The sequence below is a fragment of the Scyliorhinus torazame genome, chromosome 5 (assembly GCF_047496885.1).
Source record: "Scyliorhinus torazame isolate Kashiwa2021f chromosome 5, sScyTor2.1, whole genome shotgun sequence".
Lineage (NCBI taxonomy): Eukaryota > Metazoa > Chordata > Chondrichthyes > Carcharhiniformes > Scyliorhinidae > Scyliorhinus > Scyliorhinus torazame.
In genome coordinates, this window is record NC_092711.1 from 288,873,387 (window position 1) to 288,890,355 (window position 16,969).

At 49.8% G+C, this 16,969-nt stretch overlaps 1 protein-coding gene and 1 long non-coding RNA gene across 2 annotated transcripts in view; both read left to right on the top strand.

The window, feature by feature from the left end:
* LOC140422796 (uncharacterized) overlaps nucleotides 1-5,506 on the top strand; it is a 103,803-nt gene extending 98,297 nt beyond the window's left edge. The window contains exon 4 of the long non-coding RNA XR_011947612.1: nucleotides 5,397-5,506. This is a non-coding gene — a long non-coding RNA (uncharacterized lncRNA). The remainder of the gene's footprint in view (nucleotides 1-5,396) is intronic.
* Nucleotides 5,507-12,067: 6,561 nt separating this feature from the next.
* Nucleotides 12,068-16,969, top strand: part of LOC140421194 (neuronal migration protein doublecortin-like) — a 263,203-nt gene continuing 258,301 nt past the window's right edge. Inside the window, exon 1 of the mRNA XM_072505703.1 lies at nucleotides 12,068-12,273. The gene's annotated coding sequence lies outside the window, so the exon portion shown is untranslated. The remainder of the gene's footprint in view (nucleotides 12,274-16,969) is intronic.

The following is a 16,969-nucleotide window of genomic DNA, read 5'->3' on the forward strand; positions in this document are numbered from 1 at the left end:
CTATATCATGGTGGGTTCCACACGTGTGCTAATGGAGGTGACCACGCACTCCAAGTTACAAGGTATAGGCTCCAAGATCTGTTTAAATCTGTACCAAGTGTGAGGGAATTTGTGTCTTTAGATATAATTTGTATTTGTTGAGGTAGTCTCTAGCTAAAACATAAGCTGAACTGAAAAGGAAAACAGAACGGGCTAAGATAGAAGGCAAACCAGCCCTCCCAGTGTCAAAGGAAACAAAAACAAATGGAAGTTTCGAAACTGAACCTTTTAGACAAACATACCCTGGATAAAAGTTATATAAAGACAAGGATCAGGCCACACTGAGCAGTAGCAGTTGATTATTTCATTGGGGCAGTATCGGCAAGCTGAAGAAGAAGGAAGAGATCAGACCCAGTACAGCACGGTAGCACAGTGGTTAGCACTGTTGCTTCACAGCACCAGGGTCCCAGGTTCGATTCCCGGCTTGGGTCACTGTCTGTGTGAAGTCTGCACGTTCTCCCCTTGTCTGTGTGGGTTTCAACCGGGTGCTCCAGTTTCCTCCCACAAGTCCCAAAAGACGAGCTGTTGGGGGAATTGGACATTCTAATTTTTCCCTCTGTGTACCCGACCAGGAGTATGGCGACTAGGGGATTTTCACAGTAACTTCATTGCAGTGTTAATGTAAGCCTACTTGTGACAATAACGATTATTATTATTATAAATATACAGTGCCTACAGCTGTTTTTGTTACTTGAAGATACCGTTTGTGGACCTACCCCTTCCAAACCGAGTTGAGTACCTTCTGGAGATGTGTGCCATTTGTGACGGAGACCATTCCCATTGAACTTGGATTGCTTGTGCCCTGTTGTTGCCTGGGAATCAGGCTAGCTCCTAGAGGAACAGGAACTGAAGTTGCTTGTGAGAAATGCAAAATTTGAATTTTTGAAATTCATACATGGGATGTTCGTGTCACTGGCTAGGCTAGAATTTATTGTCCATTCCAAATTGCCTTTGAGAAGTGGTGGTGAGCTGTCTTCTAGAACCAATGCAGTCCATGTGGCATAGGTATATGCAAGGTGCTGTTAGGGAGGGAGTTTACTAGACTGAATGCGATCACTCAGAACTGACTGGCCTGCTGAACCAATTTGTATGATCGACCTTCGTTGTATCTGCCATTTAATGTGCAATTTATAGTTTATACTTGATAATTTGCCTGTTAATTCATGTTTAACTCATGTTAATTCTGTATGTTAAAATGTAGGATAGATAGTATTTAATGTTTCTTTGTTGACTCTTGTATAGTAAAATATCATGGGCGGGATTCTCTCAGACCGCCCCGGGTCAGAGAATCGGTGATCCCGCCGATTTTTCAAGCAGCGCTGGTCCAACGCCGTCCCACCATTCTCCCACCCGGCATGAACGGCATCATCGTGAACGGCGTTGCGCCGCCCGGAGAAACGGCTGAGGGGGCAAATACCGCGATTCTCTGGTGTCCCATGGATTCTGCGGCCCGGATGGGCCGAAGACCCGATGGGGTCACGCCGGCACCGTTCACACCTGCAAATAAAAATAGTCAGCCAGTCGGGGCTGGGCCTCAATGTTTGGGCGGGGGGTTGGGTAGGCGGCATCCATGTTCGGGAGGGGGGGGCGTTGGGACGACATGCCAGCCGCCATGCCAGTGCAGAGCATTGCCAGAGCCACTGCCACCTGTACGACGGACAGGCTGATGGGCACCGGCCCCGGGCCTTGCCCATGGGTGCGGCACCCCCCAGGGGCAGATCTCCCAGCAGCCGACATCCATCGGCGGGAAGGAGCGGGTCCGCACCCATGGCAGCCCCCAGTGAGGGCATAGCCATCCAACAATGGCGCTATCAGGAAGGACGGGCAATACTGGACGGAGCACAGGGGTGTGCCTAGGGGTCTGGGTACTTGCGTGGCTGTGGCACAATCAGCAAACCGGGGCAGAATATGTAGCCCATGGCAACTGGCTGTAGAGGGGACCATGCGCCATCGTCAAACATGTTGTCTCTCCCCCCCACCCCCTGCAGATCATAATGTTTGGGCACCAGCCAGCAATGTTGGCCGCCGTTGTGGGAGCCGCTGCCCTACATGTGGCCCTGTGGCAGGTTTGGCGCATGCGGCTCAGAGCGGCTGCGGCAGCGGTGGCTGTAGCAGAGGGACGGGCTGCAGCAGAAGGACAGGCTGCAGCAGAGCGACAGGCTGCAGCAGAGGGACGGGCTGCAGCAGAGGGACGGGCTGCAGCAGAAGGACGGGCTGCAGCAGAGGGACAGGCTGCAGCAGAGGGACAGGCTGCAGCAGAAGGACGGGCTGCAGCAGAGGGACAGGCTGCAGTAGAGGGACAGGCTGCAGCAGAGGGACAGGCTGCAGCAGAGGGACGGGCTGCAGCAGAAGGACGGGCTGCAGCAGAGGGACAGGCTGCAGCAGAGGGACAGGCTGCAGCAGAGGGACAGGCTGCAGCAGAGGGACAGGCTGCAGCAGAAGGACAGGCTGCAGCAGAGGGACAGGCTGCAGTAGAGGGACGGGCTGCAGCAGAGGGACAGGCTGCAGCAGAGGGACGGGCTGCAGCAGAGGGATGGGCTGCAGCAGAGGGATGGGCTGCAGCAGACGGATGGGCTGCAGCAGAGGGATGGGCTGCAGCAGAGGGACAGGCTGCAGCAGAGGGATGGGCTGCAGCAGAGGGATGGGCTGCAGCAGAGGGATGGGCTGCAGCAGACGGATGGGCTGCAGCAGAGGGATGGGCTGCAGCAGAGGGACGGGCTGCAGCAGAGGGATGGGCTGCAGCAGAGGGACGGGCTGCAGCAGAGGGACGGGCTGCAGCAGAGGGACGGGCTGCAGCAGAGGGACGGGCTGCAGCAGAGGGATGGGCTGCAGCAGAGGGATGGGCTGCAGCAGACGGATGGGCTGCAGCAGAGGGATGGGCTGCAGCAGAGGGACAGGCTGCAGCAGAGGGATGGGCTGCAGCAGGCCAGGTGGGACCCGCTGAGGCTGCAGGGCCGCCTGCTCAACTGGCGCAGGAGGAGGCCGAGGCGGACGCCGACCAGATCAACGAGGGGGATGCACAGGATGACGATCGCGATGTGGATGAGGAGCAGGGGGGCAGGTGGTGGTGGTGCCAAGGCGCCGGAGGCGCCCGATGAGGCCACCTGTCTACCGGCGCCGCATGTCCTTCAAGGACCTGCCGGACAGGGCATGCAGGAGGAGACTCAGGATGAGTCGGGAAACGGTTGCACATGAAATGAAATGAAAATCGCTTATTGTCACAAGTAGGCTTTAAATGAAGTTACTGTGAAAAGCCCCTAGTCGCCACATTCCGGCGCCTGTTTGGGGAGGCTGGTACGGGAATTGAATCGTGCTGCTGGCCTGCCTCAGTCTGCTTTAAAGCCAGCTCTTTAGCCCTGTGCTAAACCAGCCCCACATATCTGCCACCTGATGGTACACCTGGCACCGCCTGGCACTGGGGGAGGACATGCTTTCCCGATGGCCGTCAAGGCCCACAAGTCACTGAAAGGGGCAACACAGGTGGAGAAGGTAGTCAAGAAGGCATACGGCATGCTTGCCTTCGTTGGCCGGGGCATTGAGTATAAAAATTGGCAAGTCATGTTGCAGCTGTATAGAACCTTAGTTAGGCCACACTTGGAGTATCGTGTTCAATTCTGGTCGCCACACTACCAGAAGGATGTGGAGGTTTTGGAGAGGGTGCAGAAGAGATTTACCAGCATGTTGCCTGGTATGGAGGGCATTGGCTATGAGGAGAGGTTGAATAAACTCGGTTTGTTCTCACTGGAACGACGGAGGTTGAGGGGCGACCTGATAGAGGTCTACAAAATTATGAGGGGCATAGACAGAGTGGATAGTCAGAGGCTTTTTCCCAGGATAGAGGGGTCAATTACTAGGGGGCATAGATTTAAGGTGCGAGGGGCAAGGTTTAGAGGAGATGTACGAGACAAGTGTTTTACACAGAGGGTAGTGGGTGCTTGGAACCCGCTGCCGGAGGAGGTGGTGGAAGCAGGGACGATAGTGACGTTTAAGGGACATCTTGACAAATACATGAATAGGATGGGCATAGAGGGATACGGACCCCGAAAGTGTAGAAGATTGTAGTTTAGATGGACAGCATGGTCGGCACAGGCTTGGAGGGCCGAAGGGCCTGTTCCTGTGCTGTACTTTTCTTTGTTCTTTGTTCTTATCTTTATTACAAGGTGGTTGAAGTACAAAGCAAGCAGTTTTGCTGCAATTACGGTATTTAGGGCTTTGATGAGATTAGTCCTGGAGTGTTGTGCACAGTTTTGGTCTCCTGAGGATCCTTTGCCTTACAACAAAGGTTCACTGGATTGACTCCTGGAACAAGAGTGGCTATCCTATCAGATTTTCTGGCCTTTATAAGAATGAGAGGTGATGTCTTTGTGGTAGTATGTATTGGGGGTCATGTGGGACTGGAAGCCCTAATGTCATTGGCTGACAGATCCCGGGTCCTGGTTGGCCGTTGACCTCATGCTCCGCCCTGAAGGCGAAGTATAAGAAGCCGATGCCTTCCCCCGCAGGCCAGTTTACTATTGGGCTGCTGGGGAACAGACACGCTTAATAAAGCCTCATCGACTTCACTCTATTCGTCTCACGGAGTCTTTGTGCGCTACAGTCTTAAAAATGTATAAATTCCAAGATATTTTAACAAGTTAGATGCTGAGAGGCCATTTTCCTTAGTTGGAGAATCTAGAATTGAGGTAAAAGTCTATGGTGAGGACTGAGTTGAGCAGAAATCTCTTCACTCAGATGGTTGTGAATCTTTGGAATGCTCTACACTCGAAGGCTGTGGCTGCTCTGTACATTAATGTGTCCAAGGATGAAATTAACCGATTTTTGGACACTAAGGGAATCAAGGCATATAGGATAGGGTGCAAAGTGGAATTGATGTAGAAGTTCAGCCATGATCTTATTTAACAGCAGAACAGACTTGATGGCACTATGGCTGACCGCTGCTCCTATTTCTTATGTAATCAATCCCTTTCGGAGCTCAAGACAAAATTTGCAGTGGTTTTTGCTCCAAGATTTGGCATTTCCCTCTATGAACAAGACTAACGAATGTCTCAAGGACAAATGCTTTCCACTGATTTCATTTGATACAACATTTCAACGCACATTAGTCTCTGAAGCTTGAGATATTGTTTATGCGATAACTGCACCATTCAGTTAGTGCGTTTTAATCAAATTCATTTAACAATGCTTTCACTTTACAATGGATCAAATGCCTGAAGACAAGGCTGAGTAGGGTGCGAAGCACAAGTGAAAGACCAGATATTTAATGGAAGATGGAACAATAACTGCAAAGGACTAGACAAAAACAAAACAATGACTTTAAGTTTCTTTTTGACAAAACCCAGTTTTCATTTTCTTCACAGCAGGTTTGCACTGTCCAGTATTGGACCGGCACAAATAAAGTAAAATGCTTTGGGGAATCAGACATCGAGCTGCAGACACCCTTGTGCACCAACATTTTCATGTTACCCGGTAAGTAAACAAATGACAATGGATCTGTATAAGGATTCTGTTCACACTGTGTGAGCACTAATATAAGTCTGCCTAATGATAGTCCTTGGAATTACAACATAATTAGTTCCGGAAAACCGTTTTTGTGGGTTGAATCGTCGTCAGTCGGAACCGATTTTCCCACAGGAATAATATTATAAATGCAGGACTGGTTCCTGAACCAGGGTCAGAAATCACTCATGGGGCGGCCGGTAATGTTGAATGCTCTCAACTCTTGCCCTGTCAAGTCACTCAGGTGACTGTTGATGCCTGCACACCTTAGCACAAGCTCCTCGATTGGTGTGCGGATATAATGAAGCCATCGATCACTGTCAGTTGTCTGTTTAACCGTGTACGTCGGCGAGTCTGAGTGCTTATTAAATACAACAAAAGCATATGAATGCATTAAATTTGCAATGATGCTGACAAACGGAATAAAACACTCATTTCCAATCTAATAAAGTCAGCTCACCCTGTCCAGTCATAAAGATGGGTGGCACAGAACACCAATGCACACATATGAATGTGCTGGCATGGTGTTGTCAAGTTGAAAGCGACATTGTAAAGTTACAATGGGCGTCAATTTCTAAACGTTGTAAGTGCCGTTCGTTGTAACTTGAATGTTGTAAAGCTGAAGACTGCCTGTATATGCTTATCTTTTTTTGTTCTCTGGAGACCCATGAGCAGGGCAGAGGAGTACAGAATCTCAGCGTGGTTAACAGTTGTACAGGAATCAATGCCTCGAGGTCCATGGAACAACAACTCTTTCAAAGGGTGCAGGGGAAGGGCAAGTGGTCTTTTAACTGATTTATGACCAGATAGATTTAGAGCAAAGGACAATTGTTGCCATCACAAAGTGTTTCTCCAACATTTTCAACAGCACTTCAGGATGAGGAGAACATTCCAGCAGTGGCGCTAGACATACCTAAATTCATCTCAGCTTACTCTTCAGGTTCCCATCATCACAGATACCAGTTTTCTGTGGATTTAATTCGCTCCACGTCAAATCAAGAAACAGCTGAAGGTTCTTGGATACAGCAAAGGCTATGGGCCCTGACAACATCCCAGTACTAGTACTGAAGACTTATGAAGAACTGGCTGCGCCCCTAGCCAAGCTATTCCAGTACAGCTACAATATCGGCATCTACTCGGCAATGTGAAAAATTGTCCAGGTGTATCCTGTCCGTAGAAAGCAGGACAAATCCAATCTGACCAATTACCACCCCATCAGGATACTTTAAATCAACAACAAAGGGAATGAAGGTGGAGACTGCCACCAACAGTGAGGACAGCTCGTCCCTACTCTGAGTGAAGTCTGGGGAACAGAAACCTGTGTCCCATCTTGCACACCCAGGATTAAATATAAATCCTCCAGTATTGCCAGTAACGAATGTATGGCCTATAACGTTGTTGGATCTCTAGATATTTTGCTTTTACATATTGGCCCTCCTCATCCAATTCATGCAACGCAATTGTGACACCCAAAGATTTTCTATCTTCCGAGCTTTATCAACTGCAACTTGCCCGGAAGCAGTAACACTTCACAAAAGGATTGTGACTTGAAAATCTCTCCAAATTACAACAGTAATGGTCCTAAACAGACCAGGAATGTTTCCCTTTCATTTTATATAATCAATGCTCAGCCTTGTGTGTGTGTGGGGGGGGGGGGGGGGGGGGGGGGGAGGAATGAGGGGGATGAGGGGAGTGGGGTGTTGCAAGGGTGTAACACCTGGTTTTCATAATTTATATCAGATAACAGGGGATTTGTTGCTTCTTCCTTTCTGTCAAATGTGCGGCTGCAAATCGGGGGGGGGGGGGTGCTGTGCGGTGAGGGGAGAGAATCACTGGAAGCTAAGTATTCACATAGTTCCGCAGAATGAACCTGGAACAATTGTGCCTGTCTCCATGCACAGAAATATAAACAGGACCATCACTGGTTAATGGCATCATGCAGGTGTCTATTCCTTTGGAATGGGGGTGCTGGATTGTACGTGCCCAGATGGTGAGTGAAGTCAGGGTCCGATGTAAAGTGTACACTTGTATAATCAGATTGCTGCCTCTCTTTATTAACATTTCAGATGATATGACAGTTCATTCTAAGCACACGTCCCCATTAACCTTCTCCTAAATATAACAGTGATGTGACTGCAGATCTGGTGGTTTGACAGCCTGGTTTCAATGGTTGAATATCATTTTGACTGCTCTCATCAGCCATGTTGTGCCTGCAGTGAAGATGCAGCACAGCTACTGATGGAGAAGAGGATAATCTATGCAAGCTTCACATGTTCATTGCCCGCTCAACTTATTATGTAATGAGACCAGTTTGCAAAGGACGTTCCCTCTTCACAGACTCCTTAAACATTTGTAAGCAGAATAACAATTTAAGAATTAAATTCAATGTATTTTAGCGCGTGAAGTCATTACAACATTACAATGACTGGAGGTAGATCAGGCTACCTGATTCACTGGTCTTAGAGCCTCACCAGCAGGCATTCAGTGACACTGCAGGCTTCGTTCAATTTGAGAATAAGAATCACTGGCAAATGAGGTGAAGAAACAGTCTTCAGCCCAGCATCTAACTGCCATTTAAACAGATCCATGCTTTTCCAGAATGTTGGAAATTAATACATTATGGGTGTTGTGTTTTGCTGCTTCGGATAACACAGGCTGCTACTTGATGCAGATTTAACTAAAGGATGCTCCAGACTCTGAAATGAGTTCAATGTGTTTATTAAACTATTAAAACAGTTCCCAAATGAGTTCGACTCTCTGCTAATCTAACTGTAGTAACTCAGTCTAACTGTAGCAGCTTGCTCTAAGCCACATGCTGGGGTACGATGCTGCTGATCAACCCTGTCTAACTCTCTGGATATCTGTCTGTGGAAAGAGGCAGGGTGTGAGTGCCTCATCCCTTTTATAGTGTTTATGTCATGCCCCATTGTGGTGATGCCATCTGAGTGTCCTGACTGCCCATTGGTTGTGTCCTAGTCTGAGTGTTCATTGGTTGCATGTTTGCATATCATGACAATGGGTATGTTATTTTGGATGGTTTCACTTCCCACTCCTGCACCGTTACCTCTGATGTCCCACAGGGAACTTCACTTGACCTTTTCCTATTTCTCATCTACAGGATAACACAATGCAAGTTTTCACCTGGCACACTGACAACACCCAGGTCTGCCTCACCACTAACTCTTTCAACACCTCCATTGTTGTTAAAAAAATCAGACTGTGTCTCTGGCATTCAGCACTGGATGAGCAGAAATTTCTTCTGATTAAATGTTAGGGAGGCTGAACCCACTGTTTTCAATCCCAGCCACAGAAACTGTTCCCCAGCCACTGACTCCTTCCCTCTCCCTGGCAACGGTCTGAGGCAACTTCATGTCATATTTGACCCTGAGATGAACTTCTGAGCACACATCCCTGCCATCATAGAATATACAGTGCACAAGGAGGCCATTCGGCCCATCGTGTCTGCACCGACCCACTTAAGCCCTCACTTCCACCCTATCCCCGTAACCCAATAGCCCCTCCTAACCTTTTTGGACACTAAGGGCAATTTAGCGTGGCTAATCCACCTAGCTTGCATGTCTTTGGACTGTGGGAGGAAACCGGAGCACCCGGAGGAAATCCACGCAGACATGGGGAGAACGTGCAGACTCCGCACAGACAGTGACCCAGCGGGGAATCGAACCTGGGACCCTGGTGCTGTGAAGCCACAGTGCTAGCCACTTGTGCTACCGCGCTGCCCGCGCGAAGACTACCTCTGTAATAATGCCTGAATTCGCTCCTGCCTCAGCTCATCTGCGGCTAAACCTTTGTTACCAAGATTTTGGTCAATGGCTCTAATGCCTCCCTATGTGGTTCAGAGTTTTGCTCTACAATACTCCTGTGAGATACCTTGGGACATTTTATTGCCTTAAAAGCACTACATAAATACACTGTATAGAAATTTAAAACTATTGTGTTTGCAGACCCCTGTTTTTTGGAACTAACGTAATTGTTTTTTGTTGCCAATGATTTGTGTGTACGTAAATTAATAGCTACACACACTTAAGGCAGGACTGGTGGTGTACCTGAGGCATAACACTACAAAATACCTTCCAGAGTTTGGGTTTTTCAGGCTCTCCAGTAAGCAGGAAGGGTTTATAATCCTCTGTCAAATCATCTGACCTGCCCTTTGGAGATTACTCTGAGGTTAATGTGTTAAAACAGCCAAAAGTGGTCAAGTCGGCACAGGGGGCTGGATTCTTCACTTTTCCACACGGGAAGTGCTAATCACAATTGGGCAGTGAATCACGGAAAATTGAAAAATCAAGGTTTGTGCTAGCCGCCGATTCTGATAACATGTTCCATCCGGTCCCACACAGGCAGCAATATCGATGCTTGAGTCCCGCCATAATGGGTCCATGCAAAGCCGCCATTTGCATGGAATTTAATATCATTAGCGGTTTGGACACTTCATGCTCCATTCTTCCTCAATGCTCCGCCCCTCTTATACGGCGGTGTCCCGGGTAAGAACTAGTGCAAGCATTTACAAGCAGGGACTGGCAGCCATGGCTGCGGAGGGGGAGCAGGAGGCTAAAGAAAACTCTGAAAAAGACTCAAAACGTATCAGGCTGGAGGAGGTGAGGGGGGTTGTGGTGGCTGCCCTGGCCGGGCGCAGCAGCGGGGATTGACTTGGTGCCAAGTCCTTGGACTCAGGGTGTTCCCCTCAGGATCGGGGTGGCCTGTCTCAGACTGCCATTGCTGCAGTCTGTGTTTTAAACACACCCCTCTGGTGCTGCTTATAGACTCCTGGCTGCTCACACTGCTGAGTGCTGCGTGTGTCCTTTAAATGCTCAGAAGGCCTCTGGTCATTTGGTGGGAGCCCAACCATGCCACCCCTCTTGACACCCTCATATCCCAGCTGTTTCATCAAGGGGATGGGCAGGGCCAGATTCAATCAGGGGCCCACCAGGTGTTGACACTCCTCAGTGCACTTCTCAGAAGCACTGCCCCATTTCATGGAAGCAGGAGATCAGCTCAGCTCACCCCAACTGGAGGGCATCTGCACCGTGGCTGGTGCCCCTGGTTCTCTGCCCCTCTCAGAGCTGAGGCCTCACCCGTGACCCCCCACCCCTCCGGATCACCAGCTGTCTCCTCCTGATAATAATAATAATGATCTTTATTAGTGTCACAAGTAGGCTTACATTAACTCTAAAACAAAGTTACTGTGAAAATCCCCTCGTCGCCACACGCCTACACCTGTTCGGGTACACTGAGGGAGAATTCAGAATGTCCAATTTACCCTACAAGCACGTCTTTCGGGACTTGGGGGAGGAAACCGGAGCACACGGAGGAAACCCACGCAGACATGGAGACCTCAGTCTCCGCACAGACAGTGATCCAAGCCAGGAATCGAATCGGGACTCTGGCGTTGTGAAGCAACAGTGATAACCACTGTGCTACTGACCCACCCACAGTGAGGCTGACAGCGCTGACTGCCTCTGCCACTACCTCCTCGGCAGTGTTCAGGAGGACAGATTTGAGTCTGTGGCCCACTTGGGGAAGAGGGATTCCACTTCAGACTTATGAACTCAGCTGGGGGTGGTGTCATGTTTTTGGTGAGCTATCTTCGGGGCTGCAGTAAATGTATGTGGTAAATGGAGCACTTAAAAACAGCTCCAGTCTTTAGCGCTAACTCTGGCAGGAGGGGTTACAATGCTCGCTGGGCCAGGAATTGCTCTCAATTCGCACCGGCAGAGTGTTGTCCCATTTGCATAGCCAACGGGAACACAAAGCGCACGCAATTAAGTCCCAGCGGCGACATTTAGTCTCGAAAACGGAGAATTCTGGCCAGGGTTTATATCATGAAGTACATTATGAAGATATTAGTCAGGAGATTTCAACATTAAATTGAGTTCCTAAGAAAAGCAACAAGCCTCTCTAACTGGAAAATCAGCTGATTTGCCAATTCTACAAACAACCGTATTCCTGCCTCAAGAGTCAGCTTGAATTTGACCCGTTCAACACATACTGTGCAATGTATTACAGGTAAGGTGTTCCATATGGGATGGGGCAACATTGTTGGTGCAAGGCCTATATTGTCTACTCAGTCTTTTAGGCTGCAACCATGTGCCTCCTGGATGTAGTACTCGAGTGAACTGTTTGTGTTCTGGGTGCAAGATCGACCCTGCAGTAACCAGATGTCCCCTGGATCTATTAATCATACCCTTGACGGATTGGACACACTTCACTGATTGTAGGCCTTAAATGAAGAAATTATGCCTTTGGTAAATGCTTCCTGCAGCTGGAAGAATGAATGAATTGGCTGCAGACTCGTGTGTGACTTTTGATCCCAATGATACACTGTAGTTCAGCTGACAGTAGGTCACACTCCCTTGTGAGGTCAAACCAATTGTCTTCCTTCGTATTCCAGGAGCATTCACTGCTGTCAGCTGCTTACACCGTGACTTATCAACTCTCTTAATAACCTAGCTCAAGACCAATGGCAAATCATTGTACAGCTGATTGACAGACTGAAGTACGCCAGCTGCTGGTGGGAGTGAAACTCATTAAATCGACATAAAGCCAGCATCTCAATTATTATTCCTCTGCATTATTGCTAGACCACCACCTCATTATTAAATGAGGGAATCAAATTGAAAAGATGTTCTTTTCCAGCTGGATTGTTAAATAAGGACTCAACGCTTCATGACCCTTTATTTCAAAGAAGGAGTCTTCTCAGTTGGACATTATTAAATAAAGGTAAAGTATTTTAAGTATTACCATACTTCTGCCTTCTTTTTTGTTGTTGGGGATGAATGTACATCCGACCAGAAATTTGTACGGAATGTTAGATTTGTTCAGGAACTACACACATTTCACAGGATTTTGTTTATTTGTTCAGGATATGTGAACGTCAGAGGCTGGACCTACCTTTATTCAAATTTCACCGTCTGCCATGGTGGGACTCGAACCCAGGTCCCCAGAGCATTACCCTGGGTCTCTGGGTTACTAAGTGACAATACCACGACGCCACCGCCTCCTCTCATACATTTTTCCGTGTACATGATGAAATTTAGGAGACAATCTCTTCAAACCTGACGAGAATTCTGCAAGCCTAAACAAACCATTACTTGTTTGGGTTCCTGTGACAGTGGGAGTGTGGTTGACCTTGCTGAAGTGATTTGATTCTGCTTTGAGCTTAGATAGCGAGTGTTGGCAGGCTATTTAACTACAGAAAGTGTCACAGCTGAGACCACTTAAGTCGTCTCCCACCCGGCCCGATATCAGGCATAGTTCAGCTGGATATGGATCGTAGGTATTTATTTCCCAGTTTCTAGTTCTGTTGAAGGGGTCGCTGCTAAAAAAACATGAACCTGTCTTTTATACTTTCAGAAGCTGTGCATTTTCGACGCTTTGTTTCATATTTGCGTTTTTAAAAAAAGTTCATCTCTATAAATCATTCTTCCCTCCAGACCTGACAATGTACGTTATCTCCTGTCTCAGAGCAACTCTATTTCATCCCTCAAGATACTTTCATAACTTGCCAAGTGAGCTCACCAATATAATGGTAATTCATGCCCACTTTGCACTCTGTGCATGAATACTGGGAATTAGATTTAGTTGCTTCCAAATGCATTTCATATAAAATTATCATCATAGAATTTACAGTGCGGAAGGAGGCCATTCGGCCCATCGAGCCTGCACCGGCTCTTGGAAAGAGCACCCTACCCAAGGTCAACACCGCCACCCTATCCCCATAACCCAGTAACCCCACCCAACACTAAGGGCAATTTTGGACACTAAGGGCAATTTATCATGGCCAATCCACCTAACCTGCACATCTTTGGACTGTGGGAGGAAACCGGAGCACCCGGAGGAAACCCACGCACACACGGGGAAGATGTGCAGACTCCGCACAGACAGTGACCCACCCGCACAGGCCCGCCCGCGGATCGGTGGGCCCCGATCTGTGGGGGCACCCCCCGGGGCCAGATCGCCCGCCCACGCCGCCTTGTCCCGCCGGTAAAGTAGGTGGTTCAATTTACGCCGGCGGGACAGGCATTTTAGCGGCGGGACTTCGGCCCATCCGGGATTCACGCCAGCCCCCGGCGATTTAATCCGGGATTAAAAGCGGCGGGATTCACGCCAGCCCCCGGCGATTCTCCGACCCGGCGGGGGGTCGGAGAATTTTGCCCATGATATGTAAGGTATGATTCCGTGAGTATGACTATTTCAGGCTATTGCTTGACACTCTGTGAGACAGCTCTCCCAAATTTTGCATCAGCCGTCAGATATTAGTAAAGAGAACTTTGCAGGGCTAGGTTTGCATTTGTCATTTCTGGTGCCTGGGCCGATACTGGGTGGTCCATCTGGTTTGTTTCTTTTTTATTAACACTGTAGCAGTTTGATATTACTGAGTGGCTTGCTAGGCCATTCCACAGGGCATTTAAGAATCAACCACATTGCTGTGTATCTGGAGTCACATGTAGGCCAGACCAAGTGGACACAGCAGATTTCCTTCCCTAAAGGACATTGGTGAACCAGCTGTTTTTTTTACAACAATCAACATGATTTCATGGTCATCATTGGACTTTTAATTTCAGATATTTATTGGATTCAATTTCTACAATCTGCCATGGCGGGTTTCGAGCCCTGGTCCCAGAGTACCCTGTTCTCTGGAACACCAGTCCAGTAACAAAACTACACCACCTCTCCCGACTCTTTCTCCCTCTTGTAATGCAGTTGGGCTTGGTGAGGGTAAGGGTGGCGTAAGAGAATCATAGAGATTTGTTTGGATGGAAAGAAACAGCATGTCACCAACCTGCCTCATACCAGAGTATCATGTAACCCCCGAATGAAGAAAATAATGTGTTCATCTCTGAACCTCTGAACCTATGACCCTCCCAATGTCAGACAAGGAAAATACAGAGTCATATACAGAATAAATTCTATTTTCCTGGATGAGTGCAGCTCCAACAACACCCAAGAAGCTCCATTCAGGATAAAGCAGACTGATTGAGAACGCATCCATCAACTCCCTCCAAGAGTGACACACAATAGTAGCAGAATGTACCATGTACAAGATGTACTGCAGCAACTCACCAAGGCTCCTTCAACAGATACTTCCAAACCTGCAACCTCAGCCACCTAGAAAGACACGGGCAGCAGATACATGGTAACACCATCTCTGATGCTGTTCAATTACTGTCGCTGGGTCCTAACAGCATGGTGGGTGTGGTGGTATGTATTAGGGGTAATACGGTACACCAGGAATGCCGAGGAGCTATTGGAGGACAGATGCTGGATCCCGATTGGATCCTCCACCTACTGGGCTCCACCCAGATAGGCGGGGTATAAGAACCTGGGTTTAATCCCCGCAGCTGCATTCTGTGACTGAGCTGCTGGGGAACGGGTCTGAACAAGTCTGCTCAATAAAGCCTCGATTGAAGTTCTTTACGTCTCGCCTCGTGTGTGATCGATGGTGCTACAATTTATTGAGCAGACTTAAAAAGGAATATGGAGCTCCGGATCACCCCGGAGTGCCTGCGAATCGGCCCCCACGCAGCTAACGCAGCATCAGCGTTTAAACACTGGCTGGCGTCCTTTGAGGGATACCTCCGAACGGCCCCCGGCAGACCAACAGAAAACCAGAAGATGCAGGTCCTGCATTCCAGGGTGAGTCCCGAAATCTACTCACTCATCGAGGGCGCGGAGGAATTCCCAGAGGCGATCAACTTGCTGAAGGAGATCTACATTAAGCCCGTCAACCAGGTCTACGCATGCTACCAGCTCGCGACGAGACGACAAATCCCCGGGGAATCGCTAGACGATTTCTTCAACGCTCTAACGATCCTGGGACAAAACTGCAACTGCCCAGCGGTTACGGCGAACGAACATACGGACCTCCTGATCAGAGACGCTTACGTAGCAGGTTTGGCATCGTCGTAAATACGCCAGAGACTTTTAGAGAAAGACTCTCTCGGACTCACAGAGGTATGGGCCCTCGCAGCCTCCCTCGACGTGGCCTCCCAAAACGCCTGCGCCTATGCCCCCGACCGCGCTGCAGCCCCTTGGGCTCCGTGGACCCCAGCCGCGACCGACCCCCCGGCAACCCCAACCCCTCCGCAGGCGTGCGCAGCCAGAATCCCAGACCACCCGGGGGGCCCCCGCTGCTACTTTTGCGGGCAGTCAAAACTCCCCCGCCAGCGCTGCCCGGCCCGCTCGGCCACCTGCAAAAGCTGCGGTAAAAAGGGGCACTACGCAGCGGTGTGCCAGTCCCGTGGGGTCGCCGCTATCTCCGGGGAACAAATGGGACCACGGGCTCAACCCCCCCCCAGCGACCCACGGGCGGCCAACGGGCGCCACCATTTTGGACCCCGGACACCACGAGTGGGGGACGGCGCCGCCATCTTCCTACCCACAGGCCGCGTGCGATCCATGGGAGCGGCCATTTTGTCCACCCCCGGCCACGTGCGACTCATGGGAGTTTTTGTCCACCCCCGACCGCGTGTGATCCATGGATGCCGCCATCTTGGCAAACAGGCAAGGACCCCGGCGTGTACGGCTCCACACTGCCTGAAGACAACGATCTGATACACCAACCACGTTTGGCATCGGTGACCCTTGACCAGTCGCGGCCCCGGACACTCCAGACGACAACGACAAAGGTGCTGGTGAACGGCCACGAGACGCCGTGTTTGATCGACTCGGGGAGCACGGAGAGTTTTATTCACCCGGACACGGTAAGACGCTGTTCCCTTGTAATTCGGCCAAGCACCCAAAAAGATTTTCCTGGCGGCGGGGTCCCACTCCGTTGAAATCAAAGGGTTCTGCATCGCAAACCTAACGGTGCAGGGGAGAGAGTTCAAAAGTTACCGGCTGTACGTCCTTCCCCACCTCTGCGCTCCCACCCTCCTGGGGTTGGACTTCCAATGCAACCTCCAGAGCTTAACATTCAAATTTGGCGGCCCTATACCCCCACTGACTATCTGCGGCCTCGCGACACTCAAGGTCGAACCGCCCTCCTTGTTTGCGAACCTCACCCCGGATTGCAAACCCGTCGCCACTAGGAGCAGACGGTATAGCACCCAGGACCGGACGTTTATCAGGTCTGAAGTCCAGCGGCTGCTGAAGGAAGGCATAATCCAGGCCAGCAATAGTCCCTGGAGAGCCCAGGTGGTAGTAGTGAAGACAGGGGAGAAGCAAAGGATGGTCGTAGACTACAGTCAGACCATCAACAGGTACACGCAGCTAGATACGTACCCTCTTCCCCGCATATCCGACATGGTCAATCGGATTGCACAGTACAAGGTCTTCTCCACCGTGGACCTTAAGTCCGCCTACCACCAGCTCCCCATTCGCCCCGGTGACCGCAAGTACACTGCCTTCGCTGAACGAGCCGTCCGATGCCCTATCTCGCGGCACTTGTGCCAACGCACAAGTGGACTGTCTCCAA